The sequence below is a fragment of the Peromyscus maniculatus genome, chromosome X (assembly GCF_049852395.1).
Source record: "Peromyscus maniculatus bairdii isolate BWxNUB_F1_BW_parent chromosome X, HU_Pman_BW_mat_3.1, whole genome shotgun sequence".
Lineage (NCBI taxonomy): Eukaryota > Metazoa > Chordata > Mammalia > Rodentia > Cricetidae > Peromyscus > Peromyscus maniculatus.
The window spans coordinates 91004285-91030309 of NC_134875.1; the positions used below are offsets into that span (position 1 = coordinate 91004285).

Below are 26025 nucleotides of genomic sequence, written 5' to 3' on the forward strand. Positions count from 1 at the left end.
CCTGAGCTAATGGTTGAGCAGTTATAATTAATATAAGCTTCAGAGTGATTATTTTATAAGCGGGCCACAGGACTGACCAGAGAAACCTTCAGACTACAGGCTCCTAAATTGTGTAAGTGGAGGAAGGGAGTTGAACAGCAGGATGCATTCATCATTTCCTATGCTTTCTAATTATGGATACAATATGACCAAATGCTTCAGTTCCTGCCATATTGACTTCCATGCCATGATGGGCTATACCCTTGAACTGTGACCTATATATAATAAACCCTTTGTCAAGTTGTCTTTGTGGAGGTAATTTATCACAGGAAGATAAAGGAAAACTAAGGCAGAAATTGGTGATGAGAGGTGGGGCTATTGCTATCTAGTCCATAAGCGTTTGAAACTAGTTTCAGGAGGAATGTGGAAGACTGCAGAACTTTGGGGTAGAAAATCCCTTGAATTCTGGAAGCACAGCTCAATGAGTAATTCTGGTAGCGTCTTGAAAGGCGGTGACGCCAGAAGAAATACTGACAGTGAAGGCCAGGTTTATGGAGTTTAAGGGATTTTCTTAGTTATCTTTAACTGTCAACTTAACACATCCTAGAGTCATGTGAGCAGGTAATCTCAGCTGAGGAATAATCCAGATCAACTGGCCTGTGGAAATGTCTGTGATGAGTTGTCTTGATTGAGAATTGATGTAGGAGGGCCCAGCCCACTAGGGGCCACATCATTCCTTGGGCAGGTGATCCTGAGCTGTATAAGCATAAGCCAGTGAGCAATCTAGCAAGCACAATTTTGCTATGGCTTATGTTTCAAGTACCTGTTTGTGTTCCTGCCTTGACTTCCCTCAATGATGGACTGCTACCTAGATGTGTAAGCCAAATAAATCATTTCCTCCCCTACTATGCTTTTGGTCAGAGCGTTTTTTACAGCAACAAAAAGAAATGTAGGACAGATGGGGAAAAGGACTTTTAATAGGAAATAGGCTAGGGGACATTTGTGTGATATTTTGACCAATAATATGGCTTCTTTCTACCCATGTCCTGAGAATCTGAGTGAAGTTGAATTTAAAGAGAATGAACTAGTTTATCTGATAGAGGAAGTTTGAAGACAATAGAGCATTCAAGTTGATGCTGAGAAAGCAGCTGTAATTGTTAAAAAGAGATAATCATGACTGAAGGTAAACCTGTGTTGCACTGAAACAATAGGAAAAGTGACCTGGTGGCAAAACGCCACCCACCAGAGGCTCCAAAGAAGAAGAACCAATACTTCTCAAATTATTTCATAACATAAGAAAGCAAAGAATGTTACCAAATCCTCTTTACAAAGAAAGTATTACCTTAATATCAAAACTAAACAGAAATCAAACAAAAATAGAAAGTTACAGACTAAGCTTCCTGAAGAACACAGTGCTGTGGAACAATCTTTGTACACTGTGAATATGTATGACTCTCATTGGTTAATAAAGAGCTGACTGGCCTATAGCTGGGCAGGAAGAGATTGGGTGGGAGAGCCAGACTAGGAGGACACTGGAAAGAAGGGCGGAGTCTGAGGAGTCACCAGCCAGATGAAAAGAAAGCAGGACACACAGGAGAGGTAAAATCCACAAGCCTTGGGGCAGCACTTGGATTAATAGAAATGAGTTAATTTAAGTTGTAAGAGCTAGTTAGTAATAAGCTTGAGTTATCAGCTGAGCATTTATAATTAATATTAATCCTCTTTGTGGTTATTTGGGAGTAGCTGCCAAAACACAGGTGCAAAAAATGTAAACCAAATGCAGGAACGCATCAAAAGGATCATTCACTATGATCAGTTTAACATTATTTCATGTAGGGATCCTTCAACATATGCAAATAAAAAATGTCATGCATCGTGTAAAATTTACATTTACATTGTAAATGAACTCAAAGATAAAAATCACAAGACCATCTGAATAGTGCAGAAAAACATTTTGACAAAATAAACTATTCCTTCATGATAAAATTACTGAAGAAAATGGGAATAGAAAGACTGTATTTCAACATAACAAAGGCAAAATGTGGCAAACCTGCAGTGAATGCTACATAAAATGGAGAAAAGCTCAAACCATTTTCTACAAAAGTCAGCAACAAAAAAGGATGTCCACATTCATCGCTCTCATTCAGTACAGGAAGTCTTAGCTGGAAAAATCACAAGAGAAACTAATAAAGGGAATACAAATAAGAAAGTAAACTCCAAGTATCACTATTTGAAGATATGATTCTATAAATAAAAGATCCTAAAGACTTCACTAGAAAAATTTTAGCTGATAAACACTGTCAGCAACTAGCAAGATACAGAATTAGGGGAAAAAATCAGTAGCTTTCCTTTATTCCAATAACAACGTGCAGAGGAAGAAATCAGGGAAAATCACTTTCATAAATGTCAAACAAAAAATACTGGGGAATAAACCTAACTGAGGAAGTAGGAGAGTTCTACAATGAAAACTTTAAAACACTTGAGAGGCTCTCTCATGCTCATAAATCAGGAGAATCAATGGTGCATAAATAAATATCTTATCAAAAACAATTTTAACTTCAATGCCCAACTAATTCTAACCCCATTCTTCACAGAAATATAAAAAGGAATCTTAAAATTCATTTGAAAGCATAAAGGATCTCAGGTAGTCAATGCAATACTGAGCAAAACTCAATAAAGTCAAATAGCACACTTGATTTCAAAGTATATTACAGAGCCATAGTAACAAAAAGACCATGATATTGGGAGAGGAAAAACACACATATATATCAATAGAACACACACACACACACACACACACACACACACACACAAAGGATCCATATATAAAGCCATGAAATTCCAGAAACAATCATTGGAGAAGAGACAGTGTCTTCAAAAATGGTTCTTTTTTAAGGTTTGGTAAAACTTACGGTAAATAATTCGGGGCCTGGAGATTTTTAGTTGGAAAACATTTTGATTAATAATCCAATCTCGAGACAGGCCCGGCGGTAGAGACAAGCAGACGCAGGTAGGCCTGCGGCGGGGGCCGGTGGAGGTAGACGGGCCCAGCGGCGGCAGCCGACAGGGATATTCAGACCCAGCGGCAGCCGGCAGAGACATTCAGGCCCAGCGGCGACCCACAGAGGTAGACAGGCCCGGCGGCAGAGACAAGCAGACGCAGGTAGGCCTGCGGCGGGGGCCGGTGGAGGTAGACGGGCCCAGCGGCGGCAGCCGACAGGGATATTCAGACCCAGCGGCAGCCGGCAGAGACATTCAGGCCCAGCGGCGGCCCACAGAAGTAGACGGGCCCAGCGGCGGCCCGCTGAGGTAAACGGGCCCGGCGGCAGCGGCCGACAGGGACATTCAGGCCCGGCAGCAGCCGGCAGAGACATTCAGGCCCAGCGGCGGCCCACAGAGGTAGACAGGCCCGGCAGTAGAGACAAGCAGACGCAGGTAGGCCTGCGGCGGCGGCCCGCGGAGGTAGACGGGCCCAGCAGCAGCCCGCTGAGGTAGACGGGCCCAGCGGGCGGCAGCCGACAGGGATATTCAGACCCGGCAGCAGCCGGCAGAGACATTCAGGCCCAGCGGCGGTCCACAGAGGTAGACAGGCCCGGCAGTAGAGACAAGCAGACGCAGGTAGGCCTGTGGCGGCGGCCTGTGGAGGAAGACGGGCCCAGCGGCAGCCCGCTGAGGTAGACGTGCAGCGGCCGACAGGGACATTCAGGCCCGGTGGCGGCCCCCAGAGGCAGACAGACCCAGCGGCAGCTGACAGGGACATACAGGCCCGGCGGCGGACCGCAGAGGTAAACAGGCCCAGGGACGGAGACAAGCAGACACAGCTTGGAACAGGGACGCCCCTAACCCCAACATCTGGGGAAGAAGCTATCTCCGTGGGTCAGAACCAGAACGAATCTGAACACTCCGTCTGAGGACAACCCAGGGCCCAGCTGCTGATCCTGTGAAACCCAACAACTTGGAGGTGTTGGTGAGACTACCCTGCTCAGCTGAAACCCATCTGGGAGAGGATTCAGATGCCTACAGTTTGAAGTCTGAAGAAACAAGATCAGCTGAGGAGTTGACAAATGAACAAAAAGTGACCTGAGAACACAGAAGAAGGCGCTACCCAGACACCAAACCAGATCACCAGAATCATAAGTATATAATTCACCGATCGAAATCAGCTGCCCCTGAAGAAATAGCCCAAAAGCACCAATTTAACCAAGAACCCCTACTAAACCAAGACTAAAAATTAGAACAAGAGAGGCACTCTCAGACACAGACACCACCTGCACCTCACAGAGGAAGAGATGAGTAGGCGCCAGTGCAAAAATACAGGCAACAACATAAAGACCTATATGGCAACATCAGAACCTAGTGATTCTACACCTGCAAGACCTAAACATACCATGACAGAAGAAACAGAAGAAATCAACCCTAAAAATGACATTAAGAAGATGATAGAGGCCCTTAAAGAAGAAATAAAACATTCCCTCAATGAGGAAATAAAAACTTTCCTTAAAGAGGAATTGAAAAACTACCTTAAAGAGGAAATAAAAACTTTCCTTAAAGAGGAAATAAAAAACTCCCTTAAAGAGGAAATAAAAACTTCCCTTAAAGAGGAAATGAAAAACTCCATTAAAGAGGAAATAAAAAACTCCCTTAAAGAAATGGAAGAAAAAAGGAACAAAAAATGGGAAGAAATCAAAGAAAGCCAAGAAAAAGCAATTAAACAGATGAAAGAAACATTCCAAGATCTGAAAAATGAATTTGAGACAATAAAGAAAACACATGCTGAGGGAATGCTGGAAATAGAAATCCTGACAAAACGAACAGGAACTACAGAAACAAGCATAACCAACCGATTGCAAGAGATGGAACAGAGAATCTCTGACACTGAAGACACGATAGAGAAAATAGATTCGTCAGTCAAAGAAAACAATAAAGACAAAAAAGTCCTAACACAAAACGTCCAGGAAATTTGGGACACCATGAAAAGACCAAACCTAAGAATAATAGGGATAGAAGAAGGAGAAGAATACCAACTCAAAGGCACAGAAAATATATTCAACAAAATCATAGAAGAAAACTTTCCTAACCTAAAGAAAGAAATACCTATGAAGATACAAGAAGCTTACAGAACACCGAATAGGCTGGATCCAAAAAAAAGTCCCCTCGCCACATAATAATCAAAACACTAAACACACAGAATAAAGAAAAAATATTAAGAGCTGCAAAGGAAAAGGACCAAGTAACATATAAAGGCAAACCCATCAGAATAACACCAGACTACTCAATAGAGACTATGAAAAATAGAAGATCATGGACAAACCTCATGCAGACACTAAGAGACCATGGATGCCAACCCAGACTATTATACCCAGCAAAACTCTTAATCACCATAGGCGGAGTAAACAAAATATTCCAGGATAAAACCAGATTTAATCAATACCTGTCCACAAACCCAGCCCTACAGAAAGCACTAGAAGGGAAAATTCAACCCAAAGAAGCTAAACACATCCATGAAAAATCAAGCAATAGATAATCCTACACCAACATACACCACAGAAGGACAACACAACACAACCAAAAAAATAACAGGAATTAACAATCACTGGTCATTAATATCCATCAATATCAATGGTCTCAACTCACCTATAAAAAGACACAGACTAACAGAATGGATTAGAAAACAGGACCCATCCATATGCTGCATACAAGAAACACACCTTAACTCCAAAGACAGACACTACCTCCGAGTAAAGGGCTGGGAAAAGGTTTTCCAAGCAAATGGACCTAAGAAACAAGCTGGTGTAGCTATCCTAATATCTAATAAAATAGACTTCAAACTAAAATCAATCAAGAGAGACCAGGATGGACATTACATATTCATCACAGGAAAAATCCACCAAGATGAAGTCTCGATTCTAAACATTTATGCTCCAAATACAAAAGCACCCACATTCATAAAAGAAACACTACTAAAGTTTAAAACGCACATCAAACCCCACACATTAGTAGTGGGAGATTTTAACACACCACTCTCACCAAAAGATAGATCTACCAGACTGAAACTTAACAAAGAAATAAAGGACCTAACAGATGTTATGACTCAAATGGACCTAATAGATATATACAGAATATTCCATCCTAACACAAAAGAATATACCTTCTTCTCAGCACCCCATGGAACCTTCTCAAAAATTGACCACATGCTTGGACACAAAACAAATCTCAACAGATACAAAAAAATTGGAATAACCTCCTGTATTTTATCAGACCACCAAGCCTTAAAGTTAGAACTCAATAACAACAAAAATTATAGAAAACCCACAAACTCATGGAAACTGAATAATACCCACCTGAAACATCAATGGGTCAAGGAAGAAATAAAGACAGAAATTAAAGAGTTCCTAGAATTCAATGAAAATGAAAGTACAACATACCCAAACTTATGGGACACTATGAAAGCAGTGCTAAGAGGAAAATTCATAGCTCTAAATGCACACATAAAGAAGATGGAGCAATCCCATACCAATGAATTAACAGCACAACTGAAAGCTCTAGAACAAAAAGAAACAAACTCACCCAGGAGAAATAGACGCCAGGAAATAATCAAATTGAGGGCTGAAATCAACGAAATAGAAAACAAGAGAACAATACAAAAAATCAATGAAACAAAGAGTTGGTTCTTTGAAAAAATCAACAAGATAGACAAACCACTAGCCAAATTAACCAAAAGGCAAAGAGAGAACACCCAAATTCACAAAATCAGAAATGAAAAGGGAGACATAACAACAGACAATGAGGAAATCCAGAGAATCATCAGATCATACTTCAAAAACCTGTACTCCACAAAAATGGAAAACCAGGAAGAAATGGACAATTTTCTGGATAAATACCAAATACCAAAATTAAATCAAGACCAGATAAACCATTTAAATAGACCAATAACCCCTAAAGAAATAGAAACAGTCATCAAAAGTCTCCCAACTAAAAAAAGCCCAGGACCAGATGGTTTCAGTGCAGAATTCTACCTGACTTTCAAAGAACTAATACCAATCCTCTTCAAAGTGTTCCACACAATAGAAACAGAAGGAACACTACCAAACTCTTTTTATGAGGCTACAATTACCCTGATACCCAAACCACACAAAGATGCAACAAAGAAAGAGAACTACAGACCAATCTCCCTCATGAACATTGATGCAAAAATACTCAACAAAATATTGGCAAACCGAATCCAAGAATACATCAAAACAATCATCCATCACGACCAAGTAGGATTCATCCCAGGGATGCAAGGATGGTTCAACATACGGAAATCAGTCAATGTAATACACCATATAAACAAACTGAAAGAAAAAAACCACATGATCATCTCCCTAGATGCTGAAAAAGCCTTTGACAAAATCCAACACCCCTTCATGATAAAGGTCTTAGAAAGAATAGGAATACAAGGAACATTTCTAAACATAATAAAAGCAATTTATAGCAAGCCAACAGCAAACATCAAATTAAATGGAGAGAAACTCAAAGCGATACCACTAAATTCAGGAACAAGACAAGGCTGTCCACTCTCCCCATATTTATTCAATATAGTACTAGAAGTTCTAGCTAGAGCAATAAGACAACAAAAGGAGATCAAAGGGATACAAATTGGCAAGGAAGAAGTCAAACTTTCACTATTTGCAGATGATATGATAGTATACATAAGTGACCCCAAAAACTCTACCAGGGAACTTCTACAGCTGATAAACTCCTTCAGTAAAGTGGCAGGATACAAGATCAACTCAAAAAAATCAGTAGCCCTCCTATACACAAATGATAAAAGGGCTGAGAAAGAAGTCAGTGAAACATCACCCTTTACAATAGCCACAAATAATATAAAATACCTTGGGATAACACTAACTAAACAAGTGAAAGACCTTTTTGATAAGAACTTTAAATCTCTAAAGAAAGAAATTGAAGAAGATATCAGAAAATGGAAGGATCTCCCATGCTCATGGATAGGTAGGATTAACATAGTAAAAATGGCAATCTTACCAAAAGCAATCTACAGATTCAATGCAATCCCCATCAAAATCCCAACACAATTCTTCACAGACTTGGAAAGAAAAATACTCAACTTTATATGGAAAAACAAAAGACCCAGGATAGCTAAAAGAATCCTATATGATAAAGCAACCCTTGGAGGCATCACCATCCCGGACCTCAAACTCTACTATAGAGCTATAGTAATAAAAACAGCTTGGTACTGGTATAAAAACCGACATACGGACCAATGGAATCGAATTGAAGACCCTGACATTAATCCATGCACATATGAACACCTGGTTTTTGACAAAGGAGCCAAAACTATACAATGGAACAAAGAAAGTATCTTCAACAAATGGTGCTGGCATAACTGGATGTCAATATGTAAAAGATTACAAATAGATCCATATCTGTCACCATGCACAAAACTCAAGTCCAAGTGGATCAAAGACCTAAACATAAATCCAGTTACACTAAACTTAATAGAAAAGAAGATAGGAAGCACTCTTGAACGCATTGGAACTGGAGACCATTTCCTAAATAAAACACCGACAGCACAGACCCTGAGCACAACCATTAATAAATGGGACCTCTCAAAACTGAGAAGCTTTTGCAGGGCAAAAGACACAGTCAATAAGACAAAAAGACAGCCAACAGATTGGGAAAAGATCTTCACCAACCCCACATCTGACAGAGGATTGATCTCCACAATATATAAAGAACTCAAGAAACTAGACATCAAAGCACTGAACAGTCCAATTAAAAAATGGGCTAAAGAGCTAAACAGAGAATTCACAAAACAAGAACTACATATGGCTGAAAGACATTTAAAGAAATGCTCAACATCCTTAATCATCAGAGAAATGCAAATCAAAACGACTCTGAGATACCACCTTACACCTGTTAGAATGGCTAAGATCAAAAACACCAATGACAACCAATGTTGGAGAGGATGTGGAGCAAAGGGAACACTCCTCCACTGTTGGTGGGAATGTAAACTTGTACAACCACTATGGAAATCAGTATGGCGGTTTCTCAGAAAATTAGGAATCAAACTACCTCAAGACCCAGCCATCCCACTCTTGGGCATATACCCAAAGAATGCTGATACATACCATAAAGATACATGCTCAGCTATGTTCATAGCAGCACTATTTGTAATAGCCAGAACCTGGAAACAACCTAGATGCCCATCAACGGAAGAATGGATGAAAAAAATGTGGTACATATACACAATGGAGTACTACTCAGCAGAGAAAAACAATGAAAGCATGAAATTTGCAGGCAAATGGATGGAACTAGAAAATATCATCCTGAGTGAGGTAACCCAAACCCAGAAAGACAGTTATGGTATGTACTCACTCATTGGTGGATTCTAGATATAAAATGAACAATCAGACCACAACCCATAGAACCATAGAGGCTATATATATATAGCATGGAGGTCCGTAGGACGACTGTGGCATATAATAAATTTCAGTTTTACTCAATTATTGAAAAAAAAATAGCCAAATGAATGGAAACACATGAACTATGAACCAAAGACTGAGGGGCTCCCAGCTGGATCAGGCCCTCTGAATAGGTGAGACAGTTGATTGGCTTGATCAGTTTGGGAGGCATTTAGGCAGTGGGACCAAGTCCTGTGCTCATTCCATGAGTTGGCTGTTTGAAACCAGGAACTTATGCAGGGACACTTGGCTCAGTCTGGGAGGAAGGGACTGGACCTCCCTGGACTGAGTCTACCAAGTCGATCACAGTCCTCGGGGGAGGACTTGTCCTGGAGGAGATGGGAATGGAAGGTGGGCTGGGGGTAAGGGGAGGGCGTGGGAGGGGGGAGAATAGGGGAACCCATGGCTGATATGTAGAACTGAATGGTATTGTAAAATAAAAAATATATATCACAAAAAAAAAAATAATCCAATCTCACTGTTCCAGAACTGCTTAATTATTTCATCTTGGTTTAATTTTGATAGGTTGTATGAGTCTAGAAGTTTATACATTTCTTTTAAATTTTCCTATTTTAGTAGAGTGTTATGTCTCTAAGGTATGTCCTTAGGATTTTCAGGATTTCACTGTTATTTGTCATAATGCTCCTTTTTATCTCTAAGTTTATTAATTTTGATCTTTTCTGTATTTCTTTTAATTAGTTTTGCTAAGAATTCTTTTTATCTTGTTTATTTTTTCGAAGAACAAACTCTTTGTTTCACTGATTCTTGGCAATTTTTTATTGAGAGTTTAATTTGTGTCTTGATCCTAATTATTTTTCATTCTACTGATGGGGTTTAATTTGTTCTTGTTTTTCCAAAGACCTAAGGCGTATCTTTAAGATATTTATCTGAGGTTCCTATGGTTTTGGTACTTACACCTATAACTTCCTTCTTAAACTGGTTTCATTGTCTCCTGTTGCCAGTTATTTTGGCTCTTTGGCTCTTTTGGAGAGCCCACCACCCAGCTCCCAAATAAATCACACATGGAGGCCTATTCTTACTTATGAACGCCTGAACTTAGTTTGTCTTATTTCTATCCAGCTTTCCTTAACTTTAAATTTTCCTGTCTATCTTTTGCCTCTGGGCTTTTCCTGTTCTCTTACTTCTGTAAATCTTACTCTTACTCTGTGGCTTGCTGTGTAGCTGGGTGACTGACCCCTGGAGTCCTCCTCCTTCTCTGGCTGCTAGCCCTGTTCTCCCAGATTTCTCCCTCTATATATTCTCTCTGCCTGCCAGCCCCACCTATCCTTTCTCCGGCCTTGCTATTGGCCGTTCAGCTCTTTATTAGACCATCAGGTATTTTAGGTAGGCACAGCCTCACATCTTCACAGAATTAAACAAATGTAACATAAACAAAAGTAACACACCTTAAAATAATATTCTATTACAGTCTCCTATAGATTCAAGCTTGTTTTTAAATGTATCCCTTATCAGAATTAATTGGTCTTCTTTCTATTTGATTTCTATTTGAAATATAGTTTGTCATATAATAGTATAGTCCCATCTGCTTGTTTCCATTTAATTGGAATACATTTTCCCATCTTTTTACCCTAAGGTAGTGTCTGTCTTTTATGATGAAGTGTGCTTCTTGGAGGAAGCAGGTTGATAGATTGCATTTCTTATTCCAGTATGAGTCTCTTAACTGGAGAATTGATACTATTAATGTTCAATGTTACTAATAAAATAAGTGTATTGATTCCCATTATTTTGTTGATTCTTTAGTGGGTAGTCTCTTTCTTATATTCGTTTGCTTAATTGTTCTTCTAATGCTCTTTATTTTTTCCATAACCTCTTGGATGTGTTTATTTTCAGTCTAAAGAATTCCTTTCAGTATCATCTGTAAGTCTAGCTTAGTGGTCATAAATTCCTTCAGCCTAATTTTGTCATAAAATTTTTTCTTTTCCCCTGAATAATTATAGGTATTCAATATATATTTTATTAGTTCTGTGAGAATTTCACATGTTTTTATTATATTACCCCTCCCTCCACAACTCTTTCCAGATCTACCCCTTTCCCCATCCCAACCAACTTTGTGTCTTTTTCTTCTAACAAGGCCAATTTGTGCTGCCAAATACTCCTGAGTGGGTGGCCTTCCACTGGAGTACTGTAGATTTATGCTCTTGGAGAAAACTGACCCTCTGATCTTATTAATAAAATCAAACCTGAAGCCAGTTATTGGGGTGAATGCTGGAAGATCAGAGAAGCAGAACAAGCCACAGCCACCTCACCTTGCCAGTTCCTCAGCTGATCCTATTTCCTCAGATTGGAAGCCTCTGTATCCCCATCCAAATGGATCTCAGCTGAACTGCTACTCAAAAGCCTGAAAGCTTAACAGGCTTTAGTTCCTGGTCCTCACTCTTATATACCTTTCTGCTTTCTGCCATCACTTCCTGAGATTAAAGGCGTGAGTCACCATGCCTGGCTGTTTCCAGTGTGGCTTTGAACTCACAGAGATCTGCCTGGCTCTGCCTCCCAAGTGCTGGGATTAAAGGCATGTGCTACCACTGCCTAACCTGTATGTTTAATATTATGGCTGTTCTATTCTCTGACCCCCAGATAAGTTTATTGGGGTGCACAATGTATCGACCACACCCCGCATCTAGCAACTGCTAATAGCTCCTCTGTTAGAGGTGGAATTTTGTGAACAGCTGCCCTCACTGTGCTGGGATTGATCTGCGTTGGGCCTGCACAGGTAAGTGCATGTTATCACAAATACTGTGAATTCATGTGCAAAGCTGCATCGTTGTACCCAGAAGACAGTTTCCTCACAATCATCCACTGCCTCTAGCCTTTATATTCTTTCTGCCTCCTCTTCAGAAATGATCCCTGGACCATTGCAGGAGGAGGTGTGACATACATGTTCCATTTATGGCTGAAAATTCTGCAACCTCTTATTCTGTACACATTGGTCAGTTGTGGGGTTCTGTGTTGATCATCATGTACTGCAACCTGAAGTTTCTCTGACCAGAGTTATGCTATTAATCTTGGTACCATTAGGAGTTAATTTAATATTATATCTATTTAATAGAATTATAGTAGGGTCTCTTCTAGATTCTATGTTCTATTTGGTCATATATTCTTGGCCCAGCAATGGTGCCGGGTAGGAGTTCCATCTTGTGTAAGGACTTTAAACAAAATCAGAAAGCGGTTGATTACTCCTAAGACTTTTGTGCCATGATTGCAACAGTGGGCGGATCTTGCCCTCAGTCGTTATTGCAGCTCACAGGACTCTCAGCTGGGTAAGATTAGCGATCCCTTTTCCCCTCCAGCAGAGTGCCTAGCAACTTCCTGAACTATACAATCTGGTCAGTAGAGATGAAGATTCCGGGTTAGTATCAGTTTAACTTCACTATGGTCTATGACTCAAATGTGTGGTGTCTGCTGCAATAGGATCTTAATGCCAAGTGCTGAAGGGTAGCCAAGAACACTGGAAATCATCTTTAATGTTTGGGGATCTTTGGTACCTCAGAGGCCAACAACTCCAAAAAGAAGAAGTAATGGCCTTTTATTTGTTGGTCTCTGGTGTCAGGTGGGGCCACTGTCGCTCTGTTATAGGATAACACCATTTTAACTCTTTTCATGCATGTGTACAACTACATTTTAGGAAGCTTCTACAGTAGTATGTTCACATTTGGCTTTTTAGAAAAGTCCTTAGTATTTATTCCTGCCAAGTTCCCTCTTCTACTCTGCCTTCCCCTCCTCTGCACCAGGCTTTTTCTTTTGGGCCACCAACCAGCTCCCAAATCATGACACAGGGACTTATTAGTTTTGAATGCTCGGCCTAACTTAGGCACGTTTCTGCCTAGCTCTTTTAACCTAGATTAACCTATTTCTTTTTATCTACTTTTTGCCTCAGGGATTCTTACCTTTCTTACTTCTATATATCTTACTTTAACTGCTTCTCTGTGTCTGGCTGACTGACTGGGTGGCTTCTGCCTGGCTTCTGGCCCTAGCCATGTCCCTCATTCTCTCCTCTTCTTTCTTCCCCCGTTCCTCTCATTCTTCGTTTTGAGCCTAAATTTCTCCTCCTATTGATTCTGTCTGCTAGCCCCACCTATCCTTTCTCTGCCTAACTACTTCCCATTCAGCTTTTTATTAGACTAACCAGGTGTTTCACCAGGCAAGGTGAAACAGATACAATATATCTTCACATAATTAAACACACATCCTTATATCATTAAACAAATGCAGCATAAAGAAAAGTAACACACCTTTACACAGTTAAAGTAATATTCTGCGGCAAAAAAAAAAATGTAACACATCTTTGCCCAGGTAAAATAATAGTCTTAAACACTCCTCCATTCCGGTTTATCTCTTCCTGTTCCATATTTCCCTTTTAAACCTTCAGCCCCCCTCCCTTGAAAGTCCCTGTTCATGGTCCTTAGTTTTCTGACCTCTATGTGAATTCCAAATAAAACACACATGTCTAAAGATTCAAAACTAATGTACACAAATGACAGAAGAGATGTGATGTTTTGTCTTTCTAGGTCTGGGTTACCTCACTCAGAATGGTTGTTTCCAGCTCCATCTATTCCCGTACTAATTTCCTTTTTCTTCTTTGTTCTTTTATTCTGAGACAGGGTCTCACTGCTCTAGCTGGTCTAGAACTCACTAATAGACCAGGCTGGCCTCAAACTCACAGATATACACTTGCCTCTGCCTCCTGAGTGCTGGGATTATAGGTGTGTACCATTATTCCCAGCAGCTTCATTTTTCTTAATAGCTGAGTGATATCCATTATGTAAATATACCAAACGTTCATTATCCATTTATCATTGATGGACATCTGGGATGTTTCCATTTCCTGGTTTTTGTGAATCAAGCAGCAATGAAGATGAACAAACAGCAAATATCTCTGTAGTAGGATATAGAGTCCTTTGGGTATGTGCCCAGAAGTGGTATAGCTGGATCACGTAGGAGATCTAGTTCAGCTTCTTGAAGAACTGCCACATTGATTTCCAACATGCCTACACCAGTTTTCTCTCCTACCAGCAGTGAATAAATGCTCCTCTTCCTCCACATCCATGCCAGCATTTGTCATCTTTTTCTTTCAGATCTTAGCCATTCTGACGAAGGTAAGATAAAATCCCTAAATAGTTTTAATTTCCATTTCCCTGATAGCTAATGATGTGGAATAGTCTGTTAAAGCAGTGATTCTCAACCTGTCGGTCATCCACAATCATTGGAAAATACAGATATTTACATTACAATTAATAAGAGCAGCAAAATTACAGTTATAAAGTAGAAACAAAAATAATTTTGTGGCTGTGAGCCACAACAGTATGAGGAACTGTATTAAAGGGTCACAACACTATGAAGGTTGAGAACAAGTGTGTTAAAGTCTGTCAGCCATTGTGTTTCTTTTGAAAAATCTCTATATAGTTCTATGCTCTATTTTCTTTTCTTTCTTTTTTTTATTTTTCGAGATAGGGTTTCTCTGTGCAGCTTTGAGCCTTTCCTGGAACTCACTTGGTAGCCCATATTTTCTTAATTGGATTGTTTGGTTTCTCCATGTCTAATTTTTTTTTTACTTCGCTACATGTTCTAAATGCTAACTTTATGTCCAATGTATAGCTGCTGAAGATTTTTTTCCTTTCTGTATGCTTCCTCTTCATTCAAGTGATGGTGTCTTTTGCTGTACAGAAATATTAAGTTTCCTGAGGTTCGATGTATTCAATGTTGGTCCAAATTCCTGCACTATCAGGGTCCTGTCCAGAAAGACCCTTCCTCTGCTAATGATTTCAAGTATATTCCCTACTTTCTCCTCTATCAGATTCAAGATGTTGGGCTTTATGTTGAGATTCCTGATCCATTTGAAGTTGAGCTCCAAATGGATGTGTAGGGTGAGAGATGAGGGTCTCTCCTTCTAGATGAAAACATCCAGTTTAACCAGCACCGTTTGTTAAAGATACCATGTGTATTGTTACCATTTTTCACAAATGAGGTGACTGTAGGAGTATGGCTTTGTATGAGGGTCCTCAGTTCTATTCAATTGCTCAATGGATGCGTTCTTATTCTAGTACTGTGTTGTTTTTATTATTATAGCTCTGTTGAATAACTTGAAATCTGGGCCAGGGATACTTACAGGAGTTTTGTCTTTGTTGTTCAGGGTTGTTGTGGCTATCCCAGGCCTTTGCCTTTCCATATGAAATTTAATGCTGATTTTTACTCAATTTCTGTGAATATTTATATTGGAATTTTGACTGGGATTGCATTGAATGTGTAGATTGTGTTTGGTAGTATGGACATTTTCACAATATTTATCTTACCAACCCATGAGCATAAAAGGTCTTTCCATCTCCTTGTATTTACTTCAGCTTTTTTTGGTGTTTTAAAAGTTTTCATTGTACAAGGTTTTCACTTCCTTGGTTAGATTTAGTCCTAGAAAAAATTGAGGCTATTGTGAGGCTATTGAGGCAGCATTACCTTGATTTCATTCTCAGTGTGTTTGGCATTTGTGTATAGGAAGGTTACTGGTTTGAGGGTATTAATTTTGTATCCTGCTACTTTGATGAAAGTATTTATCAGTTGGAGATCTCTGGTAGTCATTCAGGCCTTCTATGTGTAGAATTATATATTCTGCAAATAAATATACCTTTAACTCTTCTTTTCCTACGTGTATTCTGTTTATCTCCTTCACTTGTCTCATTACTCTGGGAAGACTTCAGGTGCTATGGTGAACAGAATGGATAGAGTTCACATCCTTTTATTGTTCCTGAGTTTTGTGGAAATGTTTTGAGTCCCCCCCTTAGAATGATGTTGGCTGTGGGCTTGTAAATTTCCTTTATTATATTGAAATATATCCCCTATACACCTATTTTCTCCAGATAATTTTATCGGGTGGTTGTTGGCTTTTGTCAAAAGCCTTTTCTGCATCTAATGAGATGATCATGTAGTTTCTGTCCTTATGTCTGTTTATGTGGTGGGTTATAATTATTGATTTGCATATGTTGAACCATGCCTGTATTTCTGGAATGAAGCCAACTTTGTCATTTTGGATAATTTTTTTGGTGTGTTTGAAATTGCAAATATTTTATTGATAATTTTGATATTGATTTCATCAAATATATTGATGTATAATTTTCTTTTTGTTGAGTCTTTGTCATATTTTTTTATTATCAATGTAATGCTGGCATCATTAAAGGATTTTAGAAAATACCCTTCTTTCTCTGTTTTATGGAACCATTTGAGGAATAATGGTATTAGTTTTAATGTCTGTTAGAATTCTGTACCAAATCCATCTGGCTCCGGCCAGCAAGACCACAACTCCTAAGCCTCCTCAAAATGCCAACATCATTCTAAAAGGGACCGCACAGAATACTGCTGGGACCATGTGGCCTGCATGCTCTCCTCTCTCATAATATTGATGATTCTCTGGCCGGTTTTAGTGCCATTTTGTCAGTCACACATGGGACATATATGATCATTCCCAGAAACCCCATTTTTCCCTTGAATGTCTTCCTCTAAAATTCTTTGGGAGTTGATGCTTCCCAGGTTTCTTGTCTGGGGAAGCCAGCTGTCACTTCAGTCCCTGGGAGCTGTTCTGATTCAGAGCTGACAGAATCGGAGGCAGATCACCCCTATTTCTGTAAATGTGTTTTGAACAGGATTGTTGTTCTTGAAAATGTGTGCCTATGCCAATCACCCTTTAGTTTTATAAAGACAGGATGTACCTGGCTCAGTATTGGTATTTGACCAAGCTAGCAAAATGATAGCTGTTGTTTTGGGTTTAAAGATGTTTTGATATGAAAATTGAGAAAAACACATTTGACATATTTGTTTTTGCTGGGGGTTAACGTTGGAGGATTGAAAAAACATGCTTGTTTTTGATGTATAAATAAAGGCGGCTGGAGCTATTCAGGGCCAGCCACTTGTGTGAAACTCGCCTGGTGGCCAGACACTTCATTTCTTCATGCCTACATCCCTTCCCCATCTCAGGGCCTGAACCCAGACTGTGGCAAGACTGTGGCATTTGTGATGTTCCCCAAAAAATATCCATGAAAGGATGTCCTACCCAAGGCTTGTTATTATTTTAACTGTGTGTGTGTGTGTGTGTGTGTGTGTGTGTGTGTGTGTGTGTGTGTGTGTGTGTGTTTTGCCTTCGGTGGTCAGAGGGTAATCATCTCAGGAATCTGTTATTTCCTGAAGCCTTGTTAGATCCAGGGATCAAACTAAGGTTGTCAGGTGTCTCTTAGCTATCTTGTCAGCCCTTTAAAATTCTTAAAAGAAATATTGTCTCTATGTTAGCAAAGGTTGTCAGTTAGGTTGAATTTTTTTTAGTTTTATCTGTTAAGAAGTTTTCACCAGATTCCAGAGTCCCCTTTTTCTTCACATGTTCCCATAATTTTCTTTCTATCCTGCCTCAGGTGCTACCTTCCACAACCACTAGTGGGTGCTCAAACTATGAGTAATACTGAGTCCTACATACAAGCGCTGGCACACAGTGATTCTGATAACCTAGACACTAAGTAACTAAGGAGTGGATGGCATATAGAACATGCATATGCTAAGCAGGGTGGTGCTTCGGGCCCACCAGTGACAGAATGGAGACAGCCTGAGATTTCACCAAATCACTCCGAATGAGACACAATTTGTTTCTAAAGGTCCCTGTGTAGAATTTTGAGAGTGTAATTGCTTACCTAGAGCTGAAACTGTCAAGGAAGGTGAAGGGGGCATGACCATTGTATTCTGTTGCCCGAAGCAGCCTGGGTAGCTCCGCTCATCATTTAGACACCTCAACCTAGTCCAGTATTGGATTCATGAACTAATGGTATGAAACAGAGTTGGGGATTTTATTAAAGGTATTTAAATATAGATTTAGGGGGCTGGAGAGATGGCTCAGAGGTTAAGAGCACCGACTGCTCTCCCAGAGGTCCTGAGTTCAATTCCCAGCACCCACATGGTGGCTCACAACCGTCTGTAATGAGACCTGGCACCCTCTTCTGTATACATAATAAATAAATAAATCTTTTTTAAAAAGCTGTTAAGTGTAGATTTAAACTTGAGGGTTATGAGAAAAAAGAGGTGCTCAGAAAGGAAAACATGCAAAACTATGAGTGTGCGATTTTCTAAAGAGAGTCTCAGAAAGCAATGCATATTCAAGTGTGGGTATGGCTTCTCGGGGAAAGTGTGTCCTTCTATTTCTTCTCTGCCTGCCAGTCCCATCTACCCTTTCTCCTGCCGCCTCACGGGACTCAGCAAGCTCTGTGTGTGTGTGTGTGTGTGTGTGTGTGTGTGTGTGTGTGTGTGTGTGTGTGTGTGTGTGTACACACATATTTAAGTAACAATAGTAAGGAAAAATAGACTATCAGTTTGAGAGCAGGGATGGGACAGAGAAACTTGAGGGAGGAAAGAGATTGGAGAAACTGATATCATTCTATTTCCATTAAAAACATGTTTTTTAAGAGAAGGGAATGTCATGAATGCTGCTCTTAGAACTTAGGAATGCATGTTACAGGTCAACAAAAAGGATAGAAGATGCACTCAACCGGGTTTTGCTTACATTTCATATCCAGGCCCATCAAAGGGAGGGTAATTTCCAACTAGGAGCTCTTGCTTTTCTCGCAAAAGTTTCTTATACTTCATTTTTAGTATGTTCTGGTACAGGTTTCCACAGGAGCCACCTCAAGCTTGATTGTTTGCTGTAAGGACTCAAAAACATTTACACTCATGGCTCCAATTTATGAAGCTATCCGATATTTTGTTCATGTTAAGTTTTGTCAAGCAGGGAGTCACTCCTGAACCTTGGTGTCCAGGGTTTTGTATTGTGGTCAGTCATGGGTTAGATTGGGGACCTACCACTTTAAGACCAGATCCACAGCTTAGGAAAGTCAAGCCACACTTGCCCCTCTGGCTCTTGAGTGAAACAATTGACAGGCCCTCTGCTCTGACAGGAAGGCAAGCTGAGACATCATTCCCCAGGAATTTGTAAACACATTTTTTCCTTATCTTCTGCTTCTCTGTCTTATGGGTATGGCGGAAAGCTTGTAAACATGTGCTGTCCCTGATTCCTGCCTCCCCATCCTCTGGAGAAAAGCTATAAAAGGGGTTTCTTCCGCTCCATCGTGTGCTCTGTATGGTGCCTTTTTCTTTCTGCTTACTCTTTAGGCCCCTCTGCCATATTGTCCACAGTGCCTGCTTCTCTTACTCCTTACTTCACGCTCTCTTTCAATGTTCTCATAATATCTAGAATGTTTTTCCACCTCGAGTCTCTGTCACTCTGCCTCTGGTATGATGCACTGTCCTTCATAATGCTCCCCGACATCCAGACCACATAGAAACCTTTTTATTCTTACCCTCTGAGTCTGCATTTCTTCTCCCAGTGACTTATATCTAAACCACCCTGAAGCCTCCAGGCCATAACTCAAAGCCCTGCCAGGCCAGCCAGTGTGACAAATATGGCTGTCTCCCAGAGCCACTTTTCCCAAAGATTATTTTTTTACCTCCTCTTTCCCATTCTCTCTGCATCTTGGTAGCTGCATACTGCTTCAATCAATCAATCCATGTGCTGTCTTGACCAAAAATGCTTGCATTTTCTGACCAGATATAGACCTTCACCCTGTCTTTTACCCTTCTAAGTGGTCAAAATGCAATCATATTACATGTTTGTTTAGTGTGTTGTCATGTGCTGGCCAGCTTGCAATGTTGAGAGAATGAGGGTTAGACAGATCCCTGATAAACAGACAGACAGGGGCCATATCTAGGTAATAAAGATAGTGAACTTCCAAGAATGCAGCTTCTTACTCACCCTCCTGACCTGAGACCAAAGTCCAGTAGCTTAAAACAAAGGCCTGATTTGTAAGCAACAGCAAGGTATTCAAGGAAATACAACTAAGAATCAAGAAGGCACAGCTATTCTAATATTTGAAAGAATAGACCTCAAACAAAAACTAGTTAGAAGAAATAAGGAGGGGTGTGATATTCATCAAGGAAAATAATTCACCAACAGGGTATTATAATTTGAAACATATATGCACCAAACACAGGGGCACCCAACTTCATAAGAGAAATATTATTCAATGTAAAACCACAGACTGACCTAAACACCATGATAGCTGGTAATTTCAATGCCATACACTCACCAATGGACAGGGCATCTGGAAAAAAAACTAAACACAGAAATTTTGGAGTTAAATGACATCATAAATCAAATATTTTTAATGTATGTTTGTGGAATGTTCTACCCTAAATCTAAAGAATATATTTTTTACTCTGTAGATGATGGAACTTTATTCAAAATTGACCACATAGGGGTTGGGGATTTAGCTCAGTGGTAGAGCGCTTGCCTAGCAAGTGCAAAGCCCTGGGTTCGGTCCTCAGCTCCGGAAAAAAAATTGCCCACATATTAGGACACAAAAGAAGACTCAACAAATACAGGGAAAATGAAATAATATCCTGCTTCCTATCCACAAAGGAATAAAACTGATTATCAACAATAGTATAAATGGCAAAAAGCACACAAATCTATGGAAACTAAACAACACACTACCAAATTAAAATTGGGTAAAGAGAAAACTCAAGAAAGAATGTTAAAACTTCCTAGACTTGAATAAAAATAGAAACATAACATATCAAAAATTGTGAGGCACATGTAAGCAGTCCTAAGAGGAAACTTTATAGCACTAAATGCCTACATAAAAACTGGAGAAATTGCATATTAATAACTTAATGATATACTGAAAGTTTTAGAAAAACGAGAACATACAGCATCCAAAAAGAGGAAATGGGGGAAAACAAACTCAGGGTGGAAAGTAACAAAATAGAAGCAAACAAACACAGTATAAAAAATTAATGAAATGCAGGAACAGTAGGTTCTTTGAACAAATTAACAGGACTGACAAAACTTTAGACACATTAACCATGACAAGAAAGGATCCAAATTAGTGGCATTAGAGTCTAATGAAATGACAAGGACGAGAAAGTGCCATCATTCTGATGGGTGCTAGGAACAAAGAAAATTTCCCAACACAAAGGGCCTGCCATGCATAAGTTTGAAAGGTCTAAGACCATGCAGGGCCTCAAATATTGAATGTATCCTTAAACTGCAAATGTGTAGATAAGGGAGGAAATCTTTACATGATAATTGTATGAGAATTTTTGTCTTTTCTAGAAAGAAACTTTAGTGAGACCCCCAGAGTGAAAGATTTCTTTCCCTTCTCCTGTCTTTTTTTAATTTTTTTTCCTGTTTCAATTTCTCCCCTTTGAGAATTTGAACCTTAATCTTAAGGTTTCTAAGTATAGAAGGTCACACACTGGTCTGTAAAATAGGGATATACACCCTACTTACCCAGGTATCAAGAGATTCACCTTGTCTAATCTTAGTTGAGGGGAGCATGAGAAGTCTGAGCTTGGAGATCAGATGGTCATTATGAGAAGGAAGCCTGGAAGAAAGGATGTCCTTATTCAAAACATCAAACCACATAGGAAATAAAGCGCAGAGCAGATTATTACTAAAATTAGCACCAAAACATCAAGGTCTTTGTGATGTTTAATATTATTTATCAATTTGACAAGATGTAGCCTTGTCACCATGAGACAAGCCTTTGGCACATATGTGAGGGATAACCTAGAGTAGATTTACATCTAAGCATACTGGTAAGGCATTTTCTTAATTACATTAAGTGGAAGACTTACCCTTAGTGTAGGTGGCACTTTCCTGCAGCAGCCAAGACATACTGCTTTTTGCCTATTTGCCTTTACATCTCTATTGGCAAGTTCATCCACACCAGTGGTCCCCAAACTGTGGGTCGTGACCCCTTTGGGATCACATGTCAGATATCCTGGATATGGGATATTTACATTACAATTCACAACAGTAGCAAACTTACAGTTATGAAGTAGCAGTGAAATTACTTTACAGTTGGAGGTTACCCCAACATGAGGGACTGTATGAAAGGGTGACAGCATTGGGAAGGTTGAGAACAACTGCTTTATAGATTTGTGAGTTCATCTACCATGTTGCTGCTGCTGTTGCTACCCTTCACTGACATTAGAACCCAGCTATTTCAGCCTTCCAATGTGGACTGAAGACCAATGTCTCTCCAAGAACCTTTCAGACCTTCAGTGTCAAATCGGTAGTGGGGAGGCATCCAGCCTTGTAGACTGAGTGTCTACTGGTGCAGAGTTTCTCCAATGTAAAGATAGTTATTGTTGGCCCACGCAGACCATATCATAGAAGCCAATACAACAAATCCCCTTTTAATACATATTCATTCTGTTCATTCACTTCTGTTCCTCTAGAAAACCCAATACAGCTCTTGTATCATGAGGTAACAGAAACAAGCCTATCTGTATGTATTCTCGGACTATTATAATTAACTGTTACAGATTGAAAATATCCTGTCTGTCTAGCTAATCAGAAATCTCCAGGACTAAAACATACATGAATAAGAATTCGGGGGTTTGGGTCAGTCGCACAAGCACTGATTATCACTTAAATTTGTTTATAAAAAGGTCCTTGGTTATCAACTAATACAGAGGATTAAGCTCATATTGAAAAGTTAACATTTTCATCAGCCACAGGCAGGAATTCCGAGGCACCTGATGATTATCTTTTATGAGGTTCCTCGTGCCCCTGGTTTCCAATAACCTGTGGCAAACATTGTCCCTTTAAAAATCTCATTAGCCTGTGCCTTCTCGACTGCACCAGGTCATTATCTGCCTAGACAAAAGTCCATCGCTCCGCTCCCGGGGACTAACGCTCTTCCTCCAGTTGTACTTCCTCTCTTGCCTGCAATCTTCCCCTGGGTCTTAGGAGTCTTTCCATCTTATCTTTCTTATTTAAAGTTCCAAAGTCAAATTTAAAAGTTAACTTGCAGCATTTGTTTGATTTTGTTATTCCCTCCTAAAATCTGACCTTAGATTTTTTTTTAAGTATAGTCAGTTTATCATCTTTTTCTTAAAGTCGTATTTCTTGTAAACCCTTTTGTAATTTACTCAGGTGCTCTGAAACATGTTTAACCTTTCTGCTTTTGTCTTAACCTTTTAAAAAAATAATCTTTTATTTTAGATCAAAAGTAGCACCAAATATCTTTTTTTTTAACCTAAAAGCATTTTCTTTTTTATCCTTTTGTTACAGAAAAAGTAATCTTATATTTATATCCCTCTAAACATTATTGATTGCTTTTTTTTACACAGAGAAACCCTGTCTCAAAACACAGAGAGAGAGAGAGAGGGGAGGGGAGGGAGGGAGAGAAGGAGGAAGAGAAGGAGGGAGAGAAGGAGGAAGAGAAGGAGGGAGAAATTGGCACTGGGAATGAACTAGAACCCTGAGCATGTTAGGCAAGTTCTCTACCACTACTACTGGTCTATGAAGCTGGCCACGGCGGCCTTGCTCTCACTTTGTCCCACAGGCAGGCCTTGACTTTATGATCCTCTTGCCTCAGCCTTCTGAGTAGCTGGGATTACAGGTTTGGGTTACAATTAATAGTTGGTCTTGCTTTATGATTTTTTTTAAGTAGAGACATGTTTTCTTAGTGTCTGTTTTGATAATTTCTATATTTTTATGCTATGCACATTGTCTTATGTGCTTGAAGGCATTGGTAAAAGGGAGGGGAGAGTTACCTAACCAGCCCTGAAGATTTCTTCAACTCCCTACATATCCAAAAGCAGAGGAAGAAGGCTGCCAAGAACAGACAACATATGGTCCACAGCATTTTAGTATTAGCTTACAAATTAAGTTGTATTAGACCAGTGCTTCCCAGTAAGAATGCAATGTGCCAGCAAATGTGAGCTGCCTAAGTATTTCTTAATTTGGACCATTGTTAGTACAGGGAAAAACAAACAGGTGAATTATCTTTAATAATATGTTTTTTCTTCACTTAACGGATTCCAAAGGATCGTTTTAAACATGCAATCAACACAAAACTTTTATTGATTTTTTATTTGATTTCCTCTCTTAATATTAGGAAACATAACATAAACAATTTTACCAACTTGCTAAAAGTGAATTTAATTCCAATTACATTTATGACATAGTACAACCTAAGGTTACTTGCCCATGCATTTTTAAAGTATCATATTCGTGTCCTTGTAAGATTTAAATAGACTTTGTTTCCATCTGTTTTTTTTTGTTTTTTTTTGTTTTGTTTTGTTTTGTTTTTCCACAGATCCCACCTCCTCCCTCCTCCCTCCCCCCAGCCCTCCCTCCCAAGCCACCCCACATCCCCACATCCCCCAAATCAAGGTCTCCTCCCATGGGGAGTCAGCAGAGCCCAGCACACAGAGCCTAGGCAGGTCCAAGCCCCTCCCCACTGCACCAAGGCTGTGCAAGACATCACACCACAGGCACCGGGTTCCCCCATTTGAGTTTTTAAAAAGGCTCTTTCTTTCACATGTTCTTCTCAAGGTCTCACAAATATCTGGGAATTATTGAATGTTACATTTTAACAGAACTGGCCAGGATGAGAGAGCTTCCAATGACCTTGGAGAGTGGACTATCTTGTAAGCAAGAAAGAACAGGAGAGAGAACACACAGAGAGCCAGAAATCTTTATGTATTAACCCTATTGTTATAGTTTTGGACACAAAAGGCATTTGTCTCCCTGAAGAACTGAGAAAGATAGCAAATGGCTATATTTTCTGGAGGACCAAGAAAAGAGAAAAGAAATCCAGTGTGGCATGCTTAGACAGGAGACATAGTGTTGAGTCCAGGAATTGTATTAAAGTACAAATTTTATTGGTTAAAAGTTTTTACATGTAACTTAAATTATCTGATGGCATTATTTATATAATGCCAAGGTAACTTTTTCCATAAATTTAAAATCATTCATTAGTAATGTTTACACCTTGGGGCTGGAAAGACACCTCAGTGGTTAAAAGCGCTTGTTGCTCTTCCTGGGGACCTGGGTTCAATTCCCAGTACCCACATGGTGGCTCACAACTGTCTGTAGCTCCAGTTCCAGCGATTTCAATACTTTTCTGGCCTCCACAAGCAGTGTTGCATATGTGCATACAGGCAAAACACCCATGCATATAAAATAAATTCCTTTTCAAAATGAAATAGTTATATCTTAGTAATTCAAAGGAATTAGAACTAATCACATGTATACTGTTGTCTACTTATAGGCCAATTTGATTTCATCTCTTTTGCAGGGTCTTACAGCATAAACTTACCACATAACACGCATTTAAAGGTGGCTAACAGATATGCTAAATCATAGACATGGATTAACAACTGGCCAGAAGACTTTTAAAATGGCACATAAACAAGTACATGAAAAAAATGACTGTGAACACATATAAAATAATCAACGAATGTTTGCATCTTTATATGTTTAAGCTGTGAGACAGGCCTACTAAAAGGAAAGGGATCACCAACCTTGAACTGAAGAGACAATGTCAGACACGAAGTCTTGTGCTTCAATCCACGGGATTACTCCGGCGACAGTGGGCTGTGAAGTTTGGTATGTAAACTTACATCAAAGGAGTCAACCAGTTTGAGTCAGTAGGAAAGGTTTTCAGAGAAGTGGCTAACGTTTAATCGTGTTTTGAAAGCTCAGTATGATGTTCCAAAGCACGTATGGAAGAAAGCAGGAGAATGTGAT

The 26025-nt window shown here is 39.6% G+C and overlaps 1 long non-coding RNA gene across 3 annotated transcripts in view; it reads right to left on the reverse strand.

Moving 5' to 3' along the window:
- The window catches only part of LOC143270913 (uncharacterized), a 126749-nt gene extending 100724 nt beyond the window's left edge, over window positions 1-26025 (reverse strand). For 2 of the 3 annotated variants that reach the window (XR_013048124.1, XR_013048125.1), the window contains exons 1-2: window positions 25800-26025; window positions 21769-21862 (exon numbers count right to left, since the gene is read on the reverse strand). This is a non-coding gene — a long non-coding RNA (uncharacterized LOC143270913). Of the gene's footprint in view, window positions 1-20520; window positions 20591-21768; window positions 21863-25799 lie in introns of all 3 variants that reach the window. The other variant, XR_013048123.1, reaches the window with a different exon arrangement.